The sequence below is a fragment of the Ursus arctos genome, unplaced genomic scaffold, assembly GCF_023065955.2.
Source record: "Ursus arctos isolate Adak ecotype North America unplaced genomic scaffold, UrsArc2.0 scaffold_9, whole genome shotgun sequence".
Classification (NCBI taxonomy): Eukaryota; Metazoa; Chordata; class Mammalia; order Carnivora; family Ursidae; genus Ursus; species Ursus arctos.
Window position 1 is genome coordinate 32,239,514 of NW_026623111.1, and position 18,975 is coordinate 32,258,488.

Genomic DNA, 18,975 nt, shown 5'->3' on the forward strand with positions numbered 1-18,975 from the left:
TTTCTCCCTCTCTCTCTACCCCCCCGCCATTGGCAATGGGAGAGAGACATCGTCATACTCCAACAACTGTCACACTCCAACAGCAGCTGGGTTGGAACTTTGGCTGACATGTTTGGTGTTGTGTTCCCTTCCAATCCCTTCTTGGTCAATGCCATAGAAAATTCTGATATTTGATTTGTGGTTGCTTAGGTCTGAGGGGAAGGGGAATAGAGGAGTAATAGCCAAAGGGTTTCTTTTTGAGATGATGAAAAGGTTCTAAATTGACTGTGATAAAATGACTGCTTAATGTTAAATGACTATTTTGTTTAAATGTTATAAAATTGACTGTGGTGATGATTATATGTACAAGTGAATATGCCAAAATCCACTGAAATGCACACTTCAAACAGGTGAATTGTACTGAACATGAATTATATCTCAGTAAGACAGGTTTTAAAATCCTGGTACTAGGGGGACACCTGGGTGGCTCAGTTGCTTAGCGTCTGCCTTCGGCTCAGGTCATGATCCCAGGATCCTGGGATCAAGCCTCACGTCAGGCTCTCCGTTCAGCAGGGAGTCTGCTTCTCCCTCTCCCTCTGCCTGCAGCTCCCTCTGCTTGTTCTCTCTCTGTGTGTCAAATAAATAAATAATATCTTCAAAAAAAAAAAAAAAATCCTGGTCCTCAGCAGATGATGAACGCTTGGTAAAATGGAGGACACCATCCTCCGTGCCTGCAGTGCCAAGTGGGGCGGTGGGGGAAGCAGCCACTTGTATCTCTTTTCAGACGAATTTCATTTTTTGATAGAGACTGAGCCCATCTTTCACATTCCTCTAACTCCATTATCAGAAAAGAGCAGTAACGCAAACGTCCTGACAGTTGGCCTCACAAGGGGCCAGGGCTGTGACAAACTAGAGAGGACTTTCCCAAGTACAAGCCCGCATCCGACTCCAGCTGGCAGGTGGAAACAGCTCAGGTACTAACAAAGCTTTGTTTTGTTTTTTGTTTTGTTACAAGACAAACATTTGGGGGCGCTGGCTGGCTGAGTCGGCAGAACGTGCAACTCTTGATCTCGGGGCTGTGAGTCTGAGCCCCACATTGGGTGTAGAGATTACTAAAAAAAAAAAAAAAAAAAATCCCCCCCCCCCAAAAAGACAAATATTCTAATGTGTGTGTGAGAGAGACAAAGAGAGAAAGAGGGAGGGAGAGGGAGTCAGGGGAAATCCTTCACATTTAAATGTGGACAACTGATTCAAGTTTTAAAGATTGAAAATTGAAAAACAAAACAAAACAAACAGGAGTCTCCTGGCTGGCTCAGTCAATACAGTTGCGACTCTTGATCTCAGGGTTGTGAGTTCAAGCCCCCTACTGGGGGTGGCATCTACTTAATTAAAAAAAAATCAAGTTTTAAAGATTGAGCAGGACAACAGTGCCTGTAAAATCAAACACATCTTGGAGCCCTCATTTTGCCTGAGAACTGCCCATTTGCAACCTTTCATCTAGGGTCACTAAACAGTCCTAGTAGAGGTCCCTCTTTCCTGGACGAGGGCCCTGGTTTCCAGACTGAAGACACACTGCCTCACTCTGGTGATTACCATTGAGCTTAGTTGTGAGTACCTTAAAAAGCAACAGCCCAAAGGGTAGAAAGAACCCAAATGTCCATCAAGGAACGAATGGATAAACAATATGTGGTATAGCCATATAATGGAAAGGGCATGTCTTAAAAGGGCATGAAGTACTGATCCATGTCATAACATGGATGGACCTCAAATACATCATGGTACCTGAAAAAAAGGTACAGAAGACCATATATTGTATATTCCATTTATATGAAATATCCAGAATAGGTCAAATCCAGAGAGGCAGAAGGCAGATTAGTGGTTGCCAGGGGCAAGAGGAAGATAGAATGGGGGTGATTTCTTAAATGGATATGGGGTCTCCTTTGGGGTGATGAAAATGTTTTGGAATTAGACAGACGTGATGGTTGCCTAACACTGAAAAATGCCACTGATCTGTATACGTTAAAATAGTTACGTTTATGTTATGTGAATATCACCTCAATTAAAAAAAAAAAAGGCAAGAGCATCTGGGTAAGAAAATCAAGGAGTAGCAGCTGTGTGGGGGCAATTTTTCACAATTATCTTGGCAGGTGATGGGTTCTACCTGTGACACCAGAAGAGTTGCCCAGTGGAGACATTGGAGGGGGTTCTCCAGGTCGGAGACACATTGCATTGGAAGACATATGGCAGAAAGAGCACACAATGTTCACACACTGACAAGAATTTGGTATGAGATAAACGTGTATGGAAACTGAATCTCTCAAAGTTTATATATACACTGGATGCCTAGGAGAGATTCACTACAGTAATCCCAGAGAGAATCACTTCCAAAAATACGGTTTACAACTCAAGAGAAGTGCCTGTTCGTAAACCAACTGGTGCTACACTTGTTCTTAATAATATCTCCTCACTTCACCATTTCCCATTCAGATTTTAGATGCAGAATCTTACCCTTTGCTTTAAAAGTCCAGTTTTTCCCTCAAATACTTCATCTCTTTTTTTCCCCTATACATAGGATAAACGTATATCCCTACTGGTCCATGGGAATAGTTTAGAAAATCTCTTTTTTCTTGGCTCTTCCCTGGACTGAGATTTCAGTTGCAGGGAGTCCGCAAAACCTAGCATCAATGCGGAACACAGGGGAGGCGCCGTTTCACAACCATTAGCTGTGCACCACCTGGATCACACTTACGTTTAAGGAACTACTTGATAATGCACAGCTGGACTGTGTCCTTCAAGGTCTTTCTGACTATTCATTGGCAACTGTGAGGAAATTTTTACAACTTTGTGAATTAACATTTTCTTACCAAACTTGGTACAAAAAAAGAATCATCTCCATCAAATCACTTCACACCCATGAGGCTGGCTATTATTTTAAAAAAAATTAACAGGATATAGCAAGTGTTGGTGAGGATGTGGTGAAATTAGAACGTGCACTGTTCCTGGGAATGTAAATGGTGCAGTTGCTATGGAAAAACAGTATGGCGGTTCCTCAAAAACTTAAACATGGAATTACTATATAACCCGGCAATTGCAGTCCTAGGTATATACCCCAAAAGAATTGAAAGCAGGGACTCAACAGATATTTGTGCACGAATATTCATTGCAGCGTTATTCACAATAGCCAGACGGTTCCTCAAGCCGAGTGTTAGCGCCTGATAAGGAGATGAACAAAACGTGGTATATACACCTGCAGTGGGGTATTATTCAGTCTTAAAAAGGAATGAAATTCTGACACATGCTATGACACAAATGAACCTTGAGGACATTATGCAAAGTGAAATAAGCCAGTCACAAAAAGACAAATACCATACAATTCCATTTTTATGAGGTATCTACACCAGTCAATTTACAGACACAGAAAGCAAAATGGTGGTTGCCAGCCACTGGAGGAAGGAGAATGGGGAGTTCTGGGTTAATGAATTTCAGTCTGGGAAAATGAGAAAGTCCCAGAGATAGACAGTTAAAATGGTAAATTTTACATCATGTCTATTTTACAATAACAAATTTTTAAAAAATCATCTTTCATTTCAGATGGCAGCCCAAATGCAGATCCCCAGCTCACACCCAGAGTGACTCTGATGCAGGACTCAGGCCACACACACTCAAGAGAACCCCTGCCCCCTTCATGTCAATACATTTTTTTTAAGGTTTATTTATTTATTTGAGATAGAGAGAGCATGAGTGTGCGAGCAAGGGGAAGGGCAGGAGCAAAGGGAGAGAAAGAACCTCAAGCAGACTTCCCTGTGAGTGCAGAGCCCAATGCGGGGCTTGATCCCAGGACCCTGAGATCATGATCTGAGCTGAAATCAAGAGTCAGACGCTTAGCTGACTGAGCCACCCAGGTGCCCCACCCTTCATGTCAATACCGAAATGGCATTCTGAGCTTTAGTTTGGTTTACTAACCTCCCTATTCAATTTAACTTCAATGAAAACAATTTGGAACACACTTTATTAAAAAACATTAAATGATCTTTTTATTCTCAATGACCCATCTTCATAAAAGGGAGCCTTAAATAATACCTGACTACAGGAAAGAGACCCATGGAAGGCCACTTCAGATGTGCCCAAAACCCTGATAAATGTATATTCCCACTGATCCAAGGGAATACCTTAGAAAATCATTTTTCTTCCCCACCCCTTCCCCAAGGCCGCCCACTTCAAATACGAAACTTTCCACTCTGGCTTCTTTTCTCAGCCAGAACTGTGACAAAGTAAGGAACACAAGAGATGGCATATTCTGCTATAGTCAGAGATATTTCTCCTGATTTGAGAGTGATAATGGAGAGATGAGGGCCATTGCGCAACGCTTCTCAGATTGGTTCTTTCAGAGATGTTTTGTAAAACAGCATGTTCCAGTGTCTTTCACATTTTTTGTACTGAGATAGCAAATCTGCATGGAGTGACATTGGACTAAGATAGGAAAAGTCAAGGCCTTGTGGGACGGCAGTCTTCTACAGCTGAGGACAGAGCTCAGACGCAAAAGCCATCATTACACGGGTACACATATTACTGGAAGGAGTATATCAACTGTCATTGCTACTAAACTCCTCTCCTTGGCATTCAAAGCCTTGCCTAGCCAGACCTTAATACTCCTCTCCATTCTCATCTCTCCCTTACGTCCCTTCATACATGGGCAAACTGAACTATTTCTTTTCTCTATTTTTCACCTGGTGTCTCTTTCTCAGTGCCTTTCCTCATGCTGTCCAGTGGCCTCAAATGTTCTTGCTCTAAATTCCATTGATTCAAATCCTTGTCTTCCCCTGCCACCTCCTTCAAGAAGCCCTTCAGATTGACCCCAGAGGGAAATCACCTCTCCTGCATTTCCCTTCCAATACCTTTTCTGTACCTCTTTGATGGCCTTTCTGACACTCTAGTTTGATTTTTTTACCCTGTTGTATTTTTCATTTTCTATCATTCATCTTTTATTTCACTAACTCACTTACAAGCACCTTGAGACTGAAGCATCATTACCTTGTATTCTATCTTTATTGACATTTCTCACCACAGATTGCTATCCCCCAATCCTTTGCTAAGAGAACTCCAAGGTCTCTCAGCTAATAGATGGACTGCCTGACTTCAAAGATCAGAAACTCACCACTACACTATCAAGCACTATTCAGCTATTACTGGAAGAGGAAATAATCAGTTGGGACAAATATCTGCATAATTCTGGCTTGGGAAAGGGGAAGATTCATCACTAAAGAAACAAGGAAGAAGTATCATTACTATCGTTTCTCTTTCTCCAAAAGAAACTGAAATATTCTCATCAATTCTTTATATAGTTTATGTTTAAAAGAGCATTTGTTCATCACTCTTTGCTGACTTTTGCCTCTCTGTAGCCAGTGTAGATGTGATCTCTTGATGTGCGTAAGCCAGAATTCTAAGACACAGAAGACAAGGCAAGTGCAAGGGAACGCAATGTGCCAAATGAGAGGCACAGGCAAAGCATACTGCTAAGCTGAGAACTTGCAGGAGGGGGGATGTGACTATCCTTGGAGCAGTTCTTTCTGTCACAGGACAAATGGAATTTGTTGGTTTTGTATGCACGAGGGTGGGAAAAGTGAGAACAAGGGGAAAATCTTAAGGCAGAGGAATAAGATATCATCATTCAGGGATGGGAGATGACAGGGGAAAGGTCAATCATTGCTGGTCTCCTGAGACAAGAGAAAAGGAAAAAAAATTCTAGGTTATTAAAAAAAAAAAAAAAGCCTTTTGTCCATTTGAGCCTGCTCCTGGCCAAGCCACGTATACCTACATACCAATCTTTCCCCAGCCAGATTCTTTACTCTGTGTGTGTGTGAATATGGTAGACGAGGGGTTAGCAAACACTTTTTTTGCAAAGGGCCCAATAGCAAATATTTTAGGCATGGTAGGCCATAGAGTTTCACTTCCAACTACTCAAATCTGCTACTTTGCACAAAAGCAACCCTGGATGATACATCTTAATGCTGTATGCCAAAAAAACTTTATTTATGGACACTGAAATTTGAATTTCACATAATTTTCAAGTGTCACAAAAGACTGGTCTTCTTTTGCTTTTTTTCCCCAACCACTGAGAATGTAAAAGCCTAAGTATTATTTGCGTGTATATATCATATAGAGCAAAGACAAGAAGTCATGCCAGGAAATGGTAATCCTGAACTTAGGGTAGACGCCACTGCTGTGAAGAGGGGAAGAGGGTTGGGGTGAAGGTCACAAGGGGCTTCAGATATTTCTCCCATGTGTCTTCCTTATGTTGGACTGCGGACACAGGGTGTTTGTCATTTTCAGTAGGTCTGAAATACTTCAATAAAACAGAGTAGAGACTCACTGAACATGTGTGCGCAAGTCCGTTTCTGTTTTCGCAGTCATGACTATGTCGGTAAAAAATAAACTAAACAGCATTTGTCCAGGAAAAACCTATTATTTCAGCTTTTGAATCCCCATACAAGATTTTCCTCAGGATCTCAAGCAATAAAGAACAAGGCACCTAGCAACAATGAATTCACATCACTTAGCCAGAGTATCTTGGTTTTACTTCTGCATAAAGCATTTTCTGTTTTCTGTAATGGCACCTTTGGATCAATTTAGCATCCCAGCTGCTAGCAGAACTCTACAAAACAGCCTATTTTTAAGGCAGACAGTTATGCTAGGTCCCCAGCAGTTGCTTTCTGGAAATTCTTTAGTGTATTATTGCATAGCAGAGTAGTGTGACAAGGATCAAAAGATTAGAAATAATTTCAATTAATTCCTTCTGCTAATATAGGTAGAGGAATAACCATTTAATTTTGCCTCAATTTCCAATGGAAAACAAAGTATACATATCATTGACCAAAATTACAGAATTTTAAAATGCTGTTTTAAAGAGTCAAAACATCACAAATGCTCTGCGGGAATGAAAAACAGAAAATGATGTAATGGGATAAGAGTATAAATTAAGCTATTTATAAAAATCTTTTGATTTAGGGTTTCTACATTCTTTTTCTACCCAATCTCCAACATCCTTCTGTCCTCTACTCCCATGTGTTTAAGCTGTAAACGAATTCTATCACAAAGTCCTTTGTCTGATGGCCTGAAGAGGATCTGTCTCTATTGAACTGTAATACTAATGGGCTCACCATCTTGAAGTCCAGCAAACAATCAGAACTGATAAAGACTGTGCTCAATAACTAAAATAATTATTAGAAAAAGAAGCCCCTGGGGCTCCTGGGTGACTCAGTCGATTGAGCAGTTGCCTTCGGCTCAGGTCATGATCACAGGGTCCTGGGATCGAGCCCTGCGTCAGGCTCCCTGTGGAGTCTGCTTCTCCCTCTCCCTCTGTTCCTCCCCCTCTGCTTATCCCAACCCTCCCCCTTTCTCTCAAATAAATAAATGTCTTGAAAAAAGAAAAAGAGTACAAAGTGGCAGATTTGAGTAGTTGGAAGTGAAACTCTATGGCCTACCATGCCTAAAGTTCAAATGCCCCAAAATAGAGAAAATAGTAACTTCAGGAGGGAAACTTTCAAACCCAAATAGGTAGTACCACCTCCAACCCAGGAAAATGGGGATTAAGCTCGGCTGATCCTCAGTGTGGCAGATTAAGAATGGCTGTGAAACTCTGACACACTCCTCCCACTGAGAGGTGGAGTTTTTGTCCCTCCACTTGAACTTGGGTGGGCTCTGTGCCTGCTCTAACCTGAAAGTGACAATTGTTCCAGCTTCCAAGCTCGGGCCTGAAGAGACTGGCAGCTTTGATATCCTCTCTTGAACACTCACCCTGGCTGACATGTAAGAAGTTCAACTACCTTGTAGGAGAGACATGATGGAGAGGCTTGAGACCATCCCTGCCAAGATGCCAGGCATGAGTGAAGCCACCTTGGATTCTAGGGCCACACTAGACGCAAGCTGAATACTACCAACAGATTCCTATTGACATGCATATATCCGAAGAATCTTCCAGCTGAGCCCTGTTCAAATCATGCCCAGTCATGAGAGATGCTAGGTACTCATTGGTGGTTTTTTGACTTACTAAGATAAGATATGGGGTAGTTTGTTGTCCCCCAAGAGATCATCAGAGCTCTTCTGGAACTAATGTAACCCCTCACCTTTAATTTCTGGACATATGGCTTTCACTGGAAAGGAGGGATCTTAAGTGGTATTACTCTCAAGAGTAAAACTAAATCCCATAGATGAAAGTTAAGAGAAAGAAGATTCCACCTAAATATAAGAAAGAACTTCCCAGTAGGGTTTTCCATTCCCAGCCTGGAGTGTCTCATGGAAACGATGATGCAATGATCATTGTAGGAATTCAAGGCCAAGATGGAAGCAGTGAAGTAACACAACAACAAAACCCTCCAAGTTTGGAATCAAGAAGACTGTGTCAAGATCTGTTTTGCTGTAATTACCTGTGTGTTTTACGGCAAGTTGCTTAACTTCTCTCAGTCAGTTTGCTCACCTGTCAAACAGAGATATTAATAACAGCAACCTCAGACAACTGTAATGAGTGCCTGGCCCATGGGAAGCTCTGGATGCATGTATTTATCAGATCATGATCATCACTAATGCTTCAGAAGTATTTCTGCATTGGATGGAATGTTGAACCAGAAAGCCCCTGTGGTCTTGTCCAACTGAAAACATGCTAGATGATTCCATGACCACTCATGGAAAGTTTGTGTTTGCTGAAAGCTAAATGAAAGCAGCCAAAAACATTTTCAATTACAACTCAATCAAGTCAATGGCATTCTCTTTTTGTTAACCTGAGATCATTTAATTTGTACTTAAGACCCCTAATTATTTAAGCAGAAAAGCAGCAAAAGAACAATGGATTTAACTCACATGTCAAAAAAGCCTTGCTTGCTTGTTTGTTGGCTTGACATCATTAATTCCAAGGCTTCCATTGTGGATTTATCATGTAGACCGTTCACCACCCTTCCCTCCATTAGTGCCAGCCCCCTTCTGCTCCCCTCTGTTCCTGGAGTCTCTAAGTCCAAGTACAACCTCCAACCCCAGGTGGCCCAGAGTCACGGACAAGACAGAGGTAATAGCTTCAGCTCAGTCACTTACCAAATGTGTAAGTGAGGACATTAAGAAATCTCTCTGGGTCTCAGTTTCCCCATCTGGAGAATGCGGGTAATAATGAAATCTCATAAGATGTTCTAAAGATGAAACGGATCTTTATAATGACTCTAAATGATTCAAATATTGCAAAACAAAATGCAATTGTCAATTGCATAGCCAAACAGGGCAATAATAAATCCCAAGACAACTGAGCCGAATGGAAACTGAAAGAAGCAGCTTCGGATCTTAGATTCATCACTAGCTTCTCTGCTTATTTTTCGTAACTGCTGTTTATTTCTTTCTGGAACAAGGCTCTTTAATTTAAATTTTTTTTTTTGCAAGTTACTTTTATTTTCTTTCCATTTCTTAAAATACAGACTTTTCATTGAAGTACAACATATATAAAGGAAATGTACAGGTTAAGAGAGTACTTAACTGAATTTTCACCAACTGAACACATTTGTGTCACCAACACACCAGAAGTCCCCCTCATGTCCCCTCCTAGTTACCATCCACACAAGGCGGACCTGCTACCCTGATTTCCAACACCAAAGATTTGTTTGTTTATTTTTGAGATTTATGCAAAAGGGGATCTTATATTTTGGAGTCTGGCTTCTTTCGCCATCGTGTTTGTGAGTCTTAGCATATTTTTGTATGCAATAATAGGTGTTTGTTCTCTTTATATATAGTATCCCATTGAATGAAGAGACCATGGTTTTTTAAGTCATTCTACTATTGATGGGTATCTGGTCTGCGTCCTGTTTGGAAATATTTTTAATGATGCAAAGGACATTGTTAAACTTATCTTTTGGTGAACATACGTACAGTTTTCTATTGGGAATATACCTGGTCCATGAAGTACGTATATTTTCAGATTTCGTGGATCCCCTTTTGGGCACCAGGCATTTTAATCTGTGCTTATTTTCTATTTCTCTCCCTGTTCCCTGGATCTCACTCCTTCATTTGACTTCCACACACAACCAACCCCACTTGGCTTTGTTAAAAAGAGCACTAATCCTGTTGGTTGTTTTGAAACATTCTATGATTTAGGAATGCTGTAGTTCATAATACTATCACATTCAAGGTCTCCACTCATTGGCCCTAACCAATCATTTAAACATACAACAAATAATGTTCCCAGCCTTGAGGCACCATACAATCTTAGGGACACACTAAACAAGTGATAGCAATGTAAGACAAGACATCTCAGAGCCAACTTCTGGAGGAATCCAGATGATCGGAAATGATTTAGAGAGGAAAAGTTATTTGAGCTAGTCGTAAGAAAGGAACAAGGAAGAAGACAGGGGAAAGAGCAAGAAGGACAGTCAAAGGAACGACATATTTTTTTTAAAGATTTATTTACTTATTTGAGAGAGAGAGAGGCGTGTGTGTGCAAGCAGGGGTGGGGGGGTGGAAGAAGAGGGAGAGGAAAAGAATATCAAACAGACTCCCCACTGACCATGGAGGACAACGCGGGGCTCCATCTCAAGACCCTGAGATCATCACCAGAGCCAAAATCAAGAGTCGGTTCCTTAACCAACTGCGCCGGCCAGATGCCCCAGAAACAACATATTGTAATGAAAAAGCATGATGAGTCCAGGCAGGAGGAAAGCATGTTTGATGTGACAGCCACATGGGGTACCAATGCTAGATATGGAGCTGGAGTATAGACTGAAATGGAGTTTTGAAGGCCCAGCAGGGTGTTTGAACCTTATCCTGCAAGCCTTAATATCTCAATAAACATGACCCATGTACTGGTGTGCAAGTTGCTTTGGTGCTAATGAGTACAAGCATTTCATTTTAATGGTTTGGTTCACTGAACCACAAATTAGAAAAGTACTGGGTTTTCTTTTAAGGTAGTGAGATAAAGTTCCACTTTAAATAAATGTATTCAGGGGCACCTGGGTGGCTCAGTCAGTTAAGCGTCCGCCTTTAGCTCAGGTCATGATCCCGGGGTCCTGGGATCGAGCCCTGCATCAAGTCCGGCTCCCTGCTCAGCGAGGAGTCTGCCGGTCCCTCTCCCTCTGTCCCTTCCCCCACCACACCCCCCCAGCTTGTGCTCTCTGTCTTAAGCACTCTCTCTCTCAAATAAATAAAATCTTTTTTAAAAAATAGTAAATAAATAAATGTATTTAAGCAAAACAAAAGTGAGCTGACTTAAAGAAAAATATGAATTAATTAAATGATGATATAGGTGAAATATGGGTATGGGAAAAGTTGGAAAGGTAGTAGGAAATGGTTGGTACTAGGAAACTAATATGGAGAAAGATGGGGAAGGAGGGCCACCCGGGTGGCTCAACAGATTAAGTGTCTGACTCTTGGTTTTGACTCAGGTCATGATCTCAGCGTCATGAGACTGAGCCCCACACGGGAGCTCCTCGCTCAGCGGAGTCTGCTTGTCTCTCTCCCTCCCTCTCTGCTGTCCCTACCACCCCCCCCCAAATAAATAAATAAATAAATAAAATCTTTAAAAAGGAAAAAGAAAGAAAGATGAAGAACAGGGAGCAGTTTTTAAATTGGAGAATGACACGTCAGATGAGTCTTTCACAAGGACAGCTGCTGAGTGGAGGACACCCAGTCTCTGGCCTCATCTAGCACTCTCTCCTGCACCCCTGTGCCCTTTAACCCCACCAAGACAGTTCCACAGACTGGGGCTGCCTGGCCGCACGGCCCCGCCTTTGTGGCCCAGCCGGGTGGTGGTTGAGCAATGAACTCCAGAGCCAGACTGCCTGGATTCGGCTCTCCATTGACTAGCTCGCAACCCGCGTAAATTGTGCATCTTTGCCCCTCATATGCCACCTCACTGGGCCGTAACAAGAACTCAGAAAGTTAGTATTTGTAAAGGTGCCCAGCATTCAACAAGTCATGTACCACATGCGTATGCGTTCATTAAAATGATGGGTTTTAACCACCCGAAAATCCAACCTCCCTTCTATGCCTCAAAAGAAACCCTTCTATGTATTCAAAATTCAGCTGAAACCAAATGCCCACCAACTGATGAACGTATCAATAAAATGTGGTATATCCATACAACGAAATATTTTCAGCCATAAACAGGAATGCAGAGTAGATGCCTGCTGCAAACATGGATGAACCTTGACAATATATATGCTAAGTGAAACAAGCCAGATCCAAACGCCACATATTGTAGGAGTCTGTTTATAAGAAATGTCCAGAATAAGCAAATCCATAGAGACAGAAAGTGGGTTAGTGGTTGCCAGGGGGTCCAGGAGAGGGAAATGGCGAGTGACTGCTTAACAGATATGGGGTTTCTTTTTGGGGTAATGAAAATGTTCTGGAATTAGATGTGGTAATGGTTGCACAACTTTGTGAATATACCAAAAACCACTGAATTTTACACTTCAAAATGGAGACATTCATGGTTATGTGAATTATCTCCAAACAACAACAATCCAGCTAAAAGACCGCCTCTCCTCTCTGACTGCCCTTTCCTCCAGGTCTCCTGCACGGATCACGTGCCTTGTTATAGGCCTGTAAGCTGGGACAGGTCAGTTATTCCCACCGGAGTATGAGCAGCTTGAGGGAAGGAAGAGTGTCCTGTTCGTCCACAGCGCCCAAGAACTTAGCAGAATGACCAGTCCCTCGTTGCTGCTCCGGTAAATGCTGGTCAATATAACAAGCAGGACGTCACACTTGAGGGAAGAGCAGGTTTGGGGAATAACTTATTTCCTCAAGCGTGCAGGCTCTAAAGTTCCAACCCAGTAGCAAAAAGATCGCATGCCCTGCACAGGGGCCAACCCTGGGGAGTATTAAGATTATGTACAAAACAGTATAAAAAGCTCTTTCTTTCGCCATTGAGATTGAAACAAGCTTAGACTTGGATTTCTTTTTCTCTCCTGTCAACCAGGCTTGTTTGTGCCGGGCAAACATGCAAATCCTGAATCTGGAGACTGTTGGAGCGGTTACGATCTCTGCTCTGATAATCACTGACCCACCAAAGCCACTGTTAGCAAGACGGGTCCAATCCAAGACCCTGGCTCAGAAGCCGCACTCCAGGCGCACACGTGGTATGAGGTAAATATACGCAGCAGGAATCCCACAAAAACAGCACCTTTGCGCGAAGGCGAGCGTCGTACGGGTACATCCCTCAGAGTCAGTCTGCTAATCCTGCTGTCATCGCTGATTTGGAAAAACAAGATGACACGAAACATGTGAGCTACCTGCAATGTTTGGATACACTTCCACCCTTTTCTTTTTAGATCCACTTTGCCTGGGGAGGCAGGTGTGAAGCAACGAGAACGTCAATTTACACCTGGGTGCAACTGTGGGTCCCCTGTGAACTCAATAGTTTCCTCAAGGAGCCTCGATGCCACCTCTGTAAAACGGGACTCTCAGTATCACAGGGATGGCGTGAGGACTGAGTGAGTTAAAGCGAGGGACCGTCGCATACGGCACTGCGGGCTGGCGTAGGACAGCTATGTGGAAAAAGGCAACCACATCACAAAACAACTTAAAGAAAAAGCACACAAAATTTAAGAAGTAAGAACTCAGGTGATTTTTCTTCCTTTCTTCCTTTTTTAGTTTCCTCCCCCTCCCCCCTTCTATAAAGTAAAGTACACGCTTTGCCCATGACACAAAGTCCTTGTGATCTGGTTTCTTCCCACTCCGCCTCATCTCTCTCTGGGCTCAGGGATTCCCCCCAAATGGCAACTACCTACCTGTTTCCATATCTCTGAGTCTCTATCAAGACTCATTCAAGAATCTCCTCTAATTCTGGAGCCAAATTGCCAGGTTTCAAATTCGGTTCTGTCCTAAGCTATGTAAACTGAGGCAAGTCACGTGACCTCTGTGTTCTTCAGTGTTCTGGTCTGTGAAATGGGGATAATAATTGTATATACCTCATAGTGTTTTTATGCGTATTAAAAATGAGTTAATCTCTGTAAAGTGCTTGGAAGAGGACCAGGCACTTAAGACATGCTACGTAAATGTTAAATATATTACAGGTCTTATTTTTACGAGGAGTTCCCTAAATATCTCCCTCTTTCCCTGCTATGCCTCTTCAGGTGAAACTGATGCTACTGACTCCAGTAGTATCTAGAATACTTCATTTTTAATGTGTCCGTCTGTCTGTACCAGACCATAAGCATCTTGAAAACAGACCTTTTCTTATTTCTAGAAGATAAATGTAGGCACAAAACAGTTTCCAGTGAATCACTGAATAAATAAGTACCTCTCTATTCTAAAAAGAACAAAAGAACTTTTTTTGTTGCTTTATATGTCTCACCTTGTCTGTGAGCTCCTTAAGAACCCAGAGCATTTCTTACCCATTTCGTATCTCCAGTGCCTGGTATAACACCTACATGCACTCAGTCAATAAATGGCTGGAGCTATTACTACCAAGAAGGCCAACAAAACATATTGAATTTTCAAGAGTAGTTTTGCAAGCAAACTTTAAAGCATTATTCAAGACTTGGGAAAAGCCACAGAACATCTTAAATTGTCCAGCATAAAGATATCATGAATTTTATATATACATATGTATATAATATACATACACATACATGTATATATGTGTGTATAATGTGTATATATGCACATAATATGCACATATGTGTATATATGTATACTCGTGTATATTACATATGTGTATATATGTATACATATAATATGTATATACAGTATACGTATATATGACTATATAAAATATCATGAGGAGCAACTAAAATAATCAAGCATTGGGTGTTAGTTTTCCATGTAAGACACATGCCTCTTCAAAACAGAAAACGAAGACTGAGATAAAATAGAACTCAAGGGGCGCCTGGCTGGCTCAGTCAGTAGAGCTTGTGACTCTCAATCTCAGGGTCATGAGTTCAAGCCCCACACTGGGCATGGGGCATACTTAACAAAAAAAAAGGTCAAACGTCAAAAGCATGAAGGGAAAAGAGGGCCAGGGTGCAGTTAAATTAGCTACATCTAGAAGCCTGAAAATTGCCCTTAGAGGGTAGTAAATTGTAGAACCAGCTGTTCCTAAAGATAGAAGACAGGGAAATGGAGAGAAGTTCCCCAGAATTTGAATGAATTCACTCATCATGGGCTGATAAAGTGTGGGTGTGAAGAGATAATGGTATCTGGGGTCTTGTGTCTGACATTCAAAGAGCTGTAACTAGAAATTCCAGGAATTACCCTAAATGACCTGACTTGGCATAACACCAAGGGTGTTCCACGATTGTAATTAATTTCTTATGGTAACTAGGTGAACGAAGCTTCCCTCATTTATCTTTCTTCCTCAAATCTACAGGGCATCATCTATCGCCAAACATGTGTCTTCACAGGAAAATGTCAGCCTAGCACACAGAGTTCATTTCTAGTCATCTTTTAATGTTTGTTGTCTTTCCAAAGCCATTGACAGTGTGCCTATATACCAGCATGTATTTAGTTAATAGATACCTTCACTCTTCATGGATTTTAAAGCATCGTATAAGGATTTTCCATTTTAAATGAATTTAAGATCCAGACTTGATAAAACATAGGGCACTTTCATTCTACTTAACCTAGAACTTTCAGCTGAAGGCATCTTTAGGTCTGAAAAGATTCTAACAAACTTTCTCAAAGCCCGGCTTTGTTAGAAATGTACAAATGCCAAGACACCTCTTAAAAAAAAAAAAAAAAAAGCCTAACAAAAGTATGTATTTCAGTGACATTAGGAGGACCCAAGGAAAAATTCTCAGAACCTGGAAAGGGAGTGCAGTGACTAATATTAAGCACTGAATCCATGGCAAAGAGAAAAATAAACTGCTAATTGGGGATTTTTCCAAACTGCTAATTGGGGTGCTGGCAAACACTTGCATCCTAAGAACAGAGTTCAGTTCAACTTTGCCCTAACCTTCTCCCCCAAATCCCTTCTCTGACCCTGAATCTTCAGAAAGGAGATGGGTGTTAAAAACTAAAGGAAGAAACAGGGGATGCCTGGGTGGCTCAGTTGGTTAAGCAGCCAACTCTTGATTTCTGCTCAGATCATCTCAGGGTTGTGAGATAGAGCTGGGCATGGAGCCTGCTTCATATTCTCTCCGTCTTCCTCTGCCCCTCCCTACCACCCCATTTGCAGGTGCTCTCTCTCTCCAGAAAGAAAGAAAGAAAGAAAGAAAGAAAGAAAGAAAGAAAGAAAGAAAGAAAAGAAAAGAAAAGAAAGAAAGAAAGGAAGAAAGGAAGGAAGAAAGGAAGGAAGGAAGGAAGAAAGAGGAAGGAATGAAGGAAGGAAGGAAAACTAGAGGAAAAAACACTATCTGTTCAAGTTGCATGGGACTGTAGTGGTTGTGGCAAGCAAAGACTTGTCCAAAATAGCATTTTCCAACCTTGGCACTATTGACATTTGGGGACCAGTAATTGTTATGAGGGGCTGTCCTGTGCAAGTTGTTCAGCAGCATCCCTGGCCTCTGCTCATAAATGCCAGTAGCACCCCACCTTTCCCCGATGGTGGCAACCAATAATGTCTCCAGACATTGGCAGAAGTCCCCTGGAGGACAGTCTTTCCCAGAAGAGAAGCACTGGTCTCGAACCACCCTATATGCCAGCAATAATCTCTATCCCAAATGGGATTTAGGAATCAAGAATCAAGTCTGTAAGAACTTTGCGAGATGTGGACAAGCCATCTAACCTAGCAATTTTCCTCCTGGGATTCAAGACCAGACTGCCTGCCCTTCTAATTCAACTCTCTTCCCCCCATTTACCCCTACCACCTTGATCTTCCCTTTAGACACCTTTTACAGATATGAACCATGCTAGTAAAAGGACTTAGAGAAATTTGGCATCGTGCAAAGCATGACTAGCCCCAATCTCCCCTCCCTTCTATCCAATTTTAAAGGCAAGGAAATTGAAAGCCAGTAAGGTGAAGTGCCATGTCCAAGGTCACTTATCTGCTAAGCCAGGGGCAGATCTTGGTAAGAAGCCTGGGTCCTGGTGCACTGGTTTTCCCAAACCTGACCTCATGTAGGCAGCTTTGCAACAGTCTGAATCCTGACCACTCTTTACTCTGGGCAAGTTGCCTGACCCTGCAGTGCCTCATTTCCACATTTGTCAAATGAGGGTAACAATAGGACCTACTTTCTTAGTGGTAGTTCTGTTGATTGAATAAAGTCATGCCTACCATACAGTAAGTGCTCATTCAATGTCAGTCTTCATTATTAGCTGCTATTACTTTGTTTTTAACTTTCAACTTCAAATATTTAGTAACAGATAGCTGTTCAGCAATTACCCAGCACAAGCCTCACCTCCTTTCTCTATGTGACTACTGAGAGTACACATTATAGAAGTTCCTCACCAAAGTCTTTCTTATTAAAAACAGAATTTAAATGATACTACATATCCTTTTGGAAAGTGACCCATCTTGTGCATAAACCCAAACCACACCACTTGGCCCAATTAAGCAATAATAAATTTGATCATGCCTCGTGGGCTCCACGGGTGTTGACAAACCAGAATGCAAGACTGCAGCCATTGATGGTTTCTATAGCCATGATTACCAAACATTATCCATTTTAACTCTTCTCCCACCTCCACCCACCCACCCCTAATTACTGATGACTTTTTGAAACATTACTTTTTTGGACTTAAGTTTTTAAGTGCTTTTTAATAGCATTTTATTTCTACAGATTTAAAAATATATGCTGGGGGGTTTTTTTGTTTGTTTTTTTGGTTTTTTTTTTTTTTTTTTTTTTTTGGAAAAACCACTGGTGGGGGAGAAGGGCTTGCAGTGGTGGTACTAAAACAGATAAAGCTTCCATTCCTCTAAGTTCCAAAAGCCGTATGCCTTATTTGCAAACAAACCCCCAGTACTTGCTCTACAAGTCCAAAATATGGGTTTCCTAGAGATACAAATCAGCTTTCCACAATGTAGTTTAAAGTATGTCTACACTGGCTTCCAGTTTCCACTTACATAATATGCAGAAGTGCAGAGGACCCTTTGTAACATTAGGCAAGGAAGAGACAAATATATGTGCATGTTCTAAATGGATCCAATTTTTTTTAATGGCTCCATTTTTAAGGGTCAACATTTACAGCATGAATTTGCATGCCCCTAAGTGGTTGTAACTCACAAGGAAATCCAGTTTCATCTTGTAATATTTTTATCTTTTATAATATGGGATGAATCTTTGTTTATGCATGATTTACACTTGGTTTTCAATATTAAATGTTATTAATAAGGATTGGTATGTAATGTGAATTAAATATGTTTTCTATATTAAACATATATTTAATTATCTTGGCATATATATTTACCATACATTAACATATGTTAACTATATAATGCAAATGTCAAACATTCCATATTGAAATATTAAATATAAATAGGATTAATTTGAATTAGAAGAGATCTTCGATGGTTGAAACTATACTTAAGATTTTTTCATGGTTTGTTTGTTTTTTTAAAGATTTTAAAGTAATCTCTACACCCAACATGGGGCTCAAACTCACAACCCTGAGATCGAGAGTCGCCTGCTCTACCCATTGAGCCAGCCAGAAGCCCCAAGATTAATGTTAACCCACCAGCCCCACCATCAGTTTTCCATTCACAGCAGATACTCAGTGTTAGAATATTATTTTGTCATTTGGGATATATAAATAAAGGTCATGCACCTAACCTGTATTTGTAAATGTGGCCCTAGTGAGAAAGAGAAATACTAAAATACAAAAGAGCTGCCTAGAAGAGGTGCCTCCCTTTTTGTTGATGGCGCTGGATACAAAGGGAAACTGAACATCTCCCTGGCAAGTTTAACAGGCATCCCAGTAAACACGCCAAACCAGAGCGCTTGATTCCCTCTGCCCCCTCAAACCTGCTCTCCTTCAGTCTCCCCCCTGCAGCTGGTAACTCAAGCCCGAATCCTCGATGGATTGGATGGCCAGGCCATCACCAAATCTTGCTATTTTCACCAGTTGCTGAAACTCCTGCCATTGCTGAACAGA

General features: G+C 41.5%; 1 protein-coding gene and 1 non-coding gene across 2 annotated transcripts in view; one reads left to right on the forward strand and one right to left on the reverse strand.

Moving 5' to 3' along the window:
• The window catches only part of RBM47 (RNA binding motif protein 47), a 147,374-nt gene that overhangs the window by 116,492 nt on the left and 11,907 nt on the right, over window positions 1-18,975 (reverse strand). The gene's annotated exons all lie outside the window — the stretch shown is intronic.
• Window positions 14,832-14,904, forward strand: TRNAE-CUC (transfer RNA glutamic acid (anticodon CUC)). The gene has a single exon. It is a non-coding gene; the product is annotated as a tRNA-Glu (tRNA).